At 54.7% G+C, this 6,013-nt stretch overlaps 1 protein-coding gene across 2 annotated transcripts in view; it reads left to right on the top strand.

Moving 5' to 3' along the window:
* The first annotated feature begins 575 nt into the window (after positions 1 to 575).
* The window catches only part of TBPL1 (TATA-box binding protein like 1), a 40,121-nt gene continuing 34,683 nt past the window's right edge, over positions 576 to 6,013 (top strand). Inside the window, exon 1 of one of the 2 annotated variants that reach the window (XM_007671623.3) lies at positions 576 to 709. The gene's annotated coding sequence lies outside the window, so the exon portion shown is untranslated. Of the gene's footprint in view, positions 710 to 5,283; positions 5,304 to 6,013 lie in introns of those variants that run through there. The other variant, XM_001506873.5, reaches the window with a different exon arrangement.

The following is a 6,013-nucleotide window of genomic DNA, read 5'->3' as shown; positions in this document are numbered from 1 at the left end:
AACATTATTATTATTATTCTCTGTGCCTCAGTTCCCTCATCTGTAAAATGGGGATGAAGCCTGTGAGCCTCACATGGGACCACCTGATGACCCTGGATCTCCCCCAGCGCTTAGAACAGTGCTCGGCACAGAGTAAGCGCTTAACAAATACCAACATTATTATTAAATACCAACATTATTTAGTAAACAAGGGCCTCAAAATGGTGGCCACCCAGCACCCGGGCGGAGGCTGGAGGGAGAGGGGAGGTTTAGCCGCCCGAAGCGGGCAGGGGGGCGGGTCCCCGTCCGGTGGCGAAGCTCCCCCATCCCGTCCCGTCCTACCCGGCTCCTCTCCCGCCCCCCCCCCACAGCTCCTGAGCGCCTCCTCCGCGATGGCCGCCGGCGTAACCTCCCCCCACTTCCTTCCCGGCCGGACTCCGCCCGGCCGGTCCTGGCTTCCTTGGCCGGGAGCAGTCGAGACCGGAAGTGCGCGGCTAGACGGCCGCCTCTCCCGCCCTTTCTCCCCCCCTCCGGCGGGGGCGCTCTAGGCGGGGGGGCCCTCTATGGCCCCGCGCGGCGTTGTGGGGCGGTGGCGGGCGGGGACCCGGAAGGACAAAGCGCGAGGCAGCCGGGGCCGCGGGGCGCGAGGCTCCCTAGCAACGGGCCCCAGCGGGACTTCCATGGAGACGGGGCCGCTCCTCCTCCTCCTCTTCCTCCTCCGCTCCTCACGGTCAGCCCGGGGGGCAGGGGAGGTTTTGGGGGGGCTCCTGGAGGGGGGACAGGCCTCTGCGGGAGCCTTCTCCCCGGGGGGAGGGAAGGCCTCTGCACCCCCCTCTGCAACCCTTTCTTGCAGGCTTTGGGGAGCTCCTCTGCAACCGGCCCTTGCAAATTTGGGGGCCTCCTTCACCTGGGGAAGGGAAACCCTCTGCAACCGGCTTTTGCAAACTTGGGGGGGGCCTTATAGTGGGGAAGGGGAGGCCTCTGCAACCGGCTTTTGCTAATCTGGGGGAGCCCCTTCTCCTGGGGAAAGGAAACCCTCTGCAACCGGCTTTTGCAAACCTGGGGGGGCCCTTATAGTGGGGAAGGGAAACCCTCTGCAACCGGCTTTTGCACATTTGGGGGAGCCCCTTCTCCTGGGGAAAGGAAACCCTCTGCAACCGGCTTTTGCAAACTTGGGGGGGGCCTTATAGTGGGGAAGGGGAGGCCTCTGCAACCGGCTTTTGCTAATCTGGGGGAGCCCCTTCTCCTGGGGAAAGGAAACCCTCTGCAACCGGCTTTTGCAAACTTGGGGGGCCCTTATAGTGGGGAAGGGAAACCCTCTGCAACCGGCTTTTGCAAATTTGGGGGAGCCCCTTCTCCTGGGGAAAGGAAACCCTCTGCAACCGGCTTTTGCAAACTTGGGGGGGCCTTATAGTGGGGAAGGGGAGGCCTCTGCAACCGGCTTTTGCTAATCTGGGGGAGCCCCTTCTCCTGGGGAAAGGAAACCCTCTGCAACCGGCTTTTGCAAACTTGGGGGGGCCCTTATAGTGGGGAAGGGAAACCCTCTGCAACCGGCTTTTGCACATTTGGGGGAGCCCCTTCTCCTGGGGAAAGGAAACCCTCTGCAACCGGCTTTTGCAAACTTGGGGGGGCCCTTATAGTGGGGAAGGGGAGGCCTCTGCAACCGGCTTTTGCTAATCTGGGGGAGCCCCTTCTCCTGGGGAAGGGAAAACCTCTGCAACCGGCTTTTGCAAACTTGGGGGGGCCCCTTATAGTGGGGAAGGGAAGGCCTCTGCAATCGGCTTTTGCACATTTGGGGAGCCCCTTCTCCTGGGGAAGGGACACCCTCTGCAAGGGTCTTTTGCAGATTTGGGGGAGCCCCTTCTATTGGGGAAGGGAAACTCTCAGCAACCCTCTTTTGCAAATTTTGGGGAGCCCTTTATAGTGGGGAAGGGTCTTTTGCAAATTTTGGGGAGCCCCTTCTGGGGAAGGGAAGGCCTCTGCAACCGGCTTTTGCAAATTTGGGGGAGCCCCTTTTCCTGGGGAAGGCCTCTGCAACCTGTTTTGTAAATTTTGGGGAGCCCCTTATAGTGGGGAAGGGAAACCCTCTGCAACCGTCTTTAAATTTGGGGGAGCCCCTTCTCGGGAAGGGAAGGCCTATGTAACCTGCTGTGTAAATTTTGGGGAGTCCCTTATAGTGGGGAAGGGAAACCGTCTGCTGCTGTCTTTTGCAAATTTGGAGGAGCCCCTTCTACTGGGGCAGAGAAGATCTATACAACGGTCTTTTGGAAATTTGGGGGGAGCCCCTTCCACTGGGGAAGGGAAACCCGCTGCAACCGTCTTTTGCAAGGTTTTGGGGAGCCTTAGGGAAGGGAAGGGCTCTGCAAAAGTCTTTTTAAGGTTTGGGGAGCCTTATCGGAGGGAAGGGAAAGGCTCTGCACGGTCTTTTGGAAATTAACGGGAGCCCCATATACTGGGGAAGGGAAACCCCCTGCCACGGTCCCTTGTAAATTTGGGGGAGTCCCTTCTATTGGCAAAGGAAAGGTCTCTGCAACCTGCTTTGGAAATTTTGGGGACCCCCTTATAGTGGGGAAGGAAAGACCTCTGCAAAGATCTCTTGTAAGGTTTTTGGGAGCCTTATCCTGGGGAAGGGAAAGCCTCTGCAATGGTCTTTTGTAGGTTTTGGGGAGCCCCTTCTACGGGGGAAGGAAAAGCCTCTGCAAGGGTCTTTTGTAAATTTTGGGGAGCCCCTTATAGTGGGGAAGGGAAGGTCTCTGCAACGGTCTTTTTAAGGTTAGGGGAGCCTTACACTAGATAAGGGAAGGTCTCTGCAACGGTCTTTTGTAAGGTTTTTGGGAGCCTTAGCCTGGGGAAGGAAAAGCCTCTGTGAGGGTTTTGTGGAAATTAGGGGGAGCCCCTTCTACTGGGGAAGGGAAGGCCTCTGCAGCAGTCTTTTGTAAATTTTGGGGAGCCCCTTATTGTAGGGAAGGGAAGACCTCTGCAACCGTCTTTTGTACGGTTTTTGGGAGCCTTATATTGGGGAAGGAAAGGTCTCCGCAACGGTCTTTTGTAAGGTTTTTGGGAGCCTTAGACTGGGGAAGGGAAGGCCTCTGCAAGGGTCTTTCGAAGGTTTTTGGGAGCCTTAGACTAGGGAAGGAGAGGCCTCTGCAAGGGTCTTTTGTAAGGTTTGGGGAACCCCTTATACAGGGGGAAGGGAAGACCTCTGCGAGGGTTTACTGTACGGTTTGGGGGAGCCTTATACCGGCGAAGGGAAGGTCTCTGCAACAGTCTTTTTAAGGTTTGGGGAGCCCCTTATACCGGGGGGAGGGAAGGCCTCCGCAACGGTCTTTTGTAAGGTTTTTTGAAGCCTTATTATACCGGCGAAGAGAAGGTCTCTGCAAAGGTCTTTTGTAAGGTTTGGGGAGCCTTATGCTGGGGAAGGGAAGGCAAAGCCTCTGCAAGGGTCTTTTGTAAGGTTTGGGGAGCCTTACACTAGAGAAGGGAAGGCCTCTGCAAGGGTCTTTTGTAAGGTTTGGGGAGCCCCTTATACTAGGGAAGGGAGGGCATCTGCAAGGGTCTTTTTAAGGTTTAGGGAGCCTTATACTAGGGAAGGGAAGGCATCCGTTAGAGTCTTTTGCAAGGTTTTTGGGAGCCTTATACCGGCGAAGGGAAGGTCTCTGCAAAGGTCTTTTGTAAGGTTTGGGGAGCCTTAAGCTGGGGAAGGGAAGGCATCTGCAAGTCTTTTTAAGGTCTGAGGAACCTTATACTGGGGAAGGGGAGGCCTTTGCCAGGGTCTTTTGTAAATTTGGGGGAGCCCCTTAGAGTGGGGAAGGAAAGGTCTTTGCAAGGGTCTTTTTAAGGTTTAGGGATTCTTAAACTAGGGAAGGGAAGGCATCTGTGAGGGTCTTTTGTAAGGTTTGGGGAGCCCCTTGTACCGGCGAAGGGAAGGCCTCTGCAAGGATCTTTTGTAAGGTTTGGGGAGCCTTATACCGGGGAAGGGAAGGCCTCTGCAAGGGTTTATTGTAGGCTTTGGGAGTCTTATACCACGGGGAGGGAGGGCCTCCGCAAGGGTCTATTGTGGGCTTTTGGGAGCCTTATATCGGGGGGAGGGAAGGCCTCTGCAAGGGTTTATTGTAAGCTTTTTTTTATACATATATGTGAGGGAGGGGACCACCATGGAGGGCTTTATCCAGAAATGGGAGGGGGGGGCCGTAGGATGCGGCCAACTCGGGACGGGGTAGGTGGGAGGTTCTTCTCGGGGGCTAATACGTGTTTTAATTAAGAGAAATGCAAAGGACCGTCAAGGTTGGTGGGGGGGAGATCCTCTGTACTGTTTGTTTTAAAAATCAAAGGTTTCCATGTATTTGGATACCCCTTTATTATTAATAATAATAATGGTTTTTGTTGAGCGCTTGCTATGTGCCAGGCACTGTAATAATAATAATGATGATGGTGTTTGTTAAGCGCTTATTAGGTGCCAGGCACTGTAATAATAATAATGATGATGGTATTTGTTGAGCGCTTATTAGGTGCCAGGCACTGTAATAATAATAATAACAGTGGTATTTGTTGAGCGCTTGCTATGTGCCAGGCACTAATAATAACGGTGGTATTTGTTGAGCGCTTACGATGTGCCAGGTACAGTAATAATAATAACGACGGTATTTGTTGAGCACTTGCTCTGTGCCAGGCACTGTAATAATAATAATAATAACGATAGGTATTTGTCGAGCGCTTACGATGTGCCAGGCGCTATAATAATAATAATAACGATGGTATTTGTCGAGCGCTTGCTGTGTGCCAGGCACTGTAATAAGAACAGTGGTATTTGTTGTGTGCTTACGATGCGCCAGGCCCCGTGCTAAGCGCCGGGGTAGATACAAGCCCATCGGATTGGACCCAGCCCCCGTCCCACGTAGGGTTCACAGCCCCAACCCCCAGTAGACAGAAGAGGGAACGGAGGCCCAGGGAAGGGACTTGCCCAAGGTGACCTCAGCAGACGGGCGGCGGAGCCGGCATTAGAACCCACGACCTTCCAAACCCCGGGGCCCCGGGCTGTAGGCACAACGCCATTATTTTCCCACTTAGCCGTGGCAAAGACCAGCCCTTAGGTTGGCACCTCTTTAGCCCCCCGGGACATGGGATCCAGGGCGATGAGGGGGAGGGGCCGCGGGGCATCATCCCCACTCCCCCATGCCCATCCCCTATCCCGGGTGGCCTTTAAAAGAGCCGCCCCCCGCTGCCGCCTTGGCATCGCCACCCACTTTGCGCCGGCCGTTGGAGAGGCACTGGAGAAGGGGAAGCATCCATTAGCCCATCTTGGGAAAAAGGAAGCCCTGCAGAGGGTAAGTAGCGTAAACCCAGGAGAGAGGGGAGTCAGGGTGAGGATTTAAGGGAGTTCGATACTAAAATCCCCCCTGAATCCCCTCTTCCACCCCCACCCCCTTATTTATTTTTCTCCCCCCCTCCATCTCATGTGCATCTGCTGGCTCTTTGGTCGTCGGGTCTAACTTATTCCGCCCGCTTTCTGTCCGCCGCTATGATCGGTTCCGCTCGCTCTTTTTTATCATTTTTGTCAGTTCGTCATCCCTGTTGGGTGGTCAGCTCCACGAGGGCAATTTGCCCAGTACCATATGCCCCCCCCCCCGGCCCCCGCCTCCCCTAAGTGCCCAAAATAGCGCTTTGCTCAGTAGGTGTTCAGAAAGTGCCCTGGATGCCATGGCGATGGTGGCAGTGGATGTTAGAGAAGCAGCGTGGCTTAATAATAATAATAGTAATAATAATAATAATGTTGATATTTAAGCGCTTACTCTGTGCCGAGCGCTGTTCTAAGCGCTGGGGTAGATACAGCGTAATCGGATTGTCCCATGTGGGGCTCACGTTTTTTAATCCCCGTTTTTACAGAGGAGGTAACTGAGGCATAGAGAAGTCCATTGACTTGCCCAAGGTTACACAGCAGACAGGTGGCGGAGCTGGGATTAGAACCCACGACCTTTGACGCCCAAAAGTCAGAGGGCTTGGGAGTCAGAGGTCAGGGGTTTGAACCCCGGCTCTG

This window comes from Ornithorhynchus anatinus, chromosome 2, assembly GCF_004115215.2.
Source record: "Ornithorhynchus anatinus isolate Pmale09 chromosome 2, mOrnAna1.pri.v4, whole genome shotgun sequence".
Taxonomy (NCBI): domain Eukaryota; kingdom Metazoa; phylum Chordata; class Mammalia; order Monotremata; family Ornithorhynchidae; genus Ornithorhynchus; species Ornithorhynchus anatinus.
This window is presented reverse-complemented; position numbering and strand designations above follow the sequence as displayed.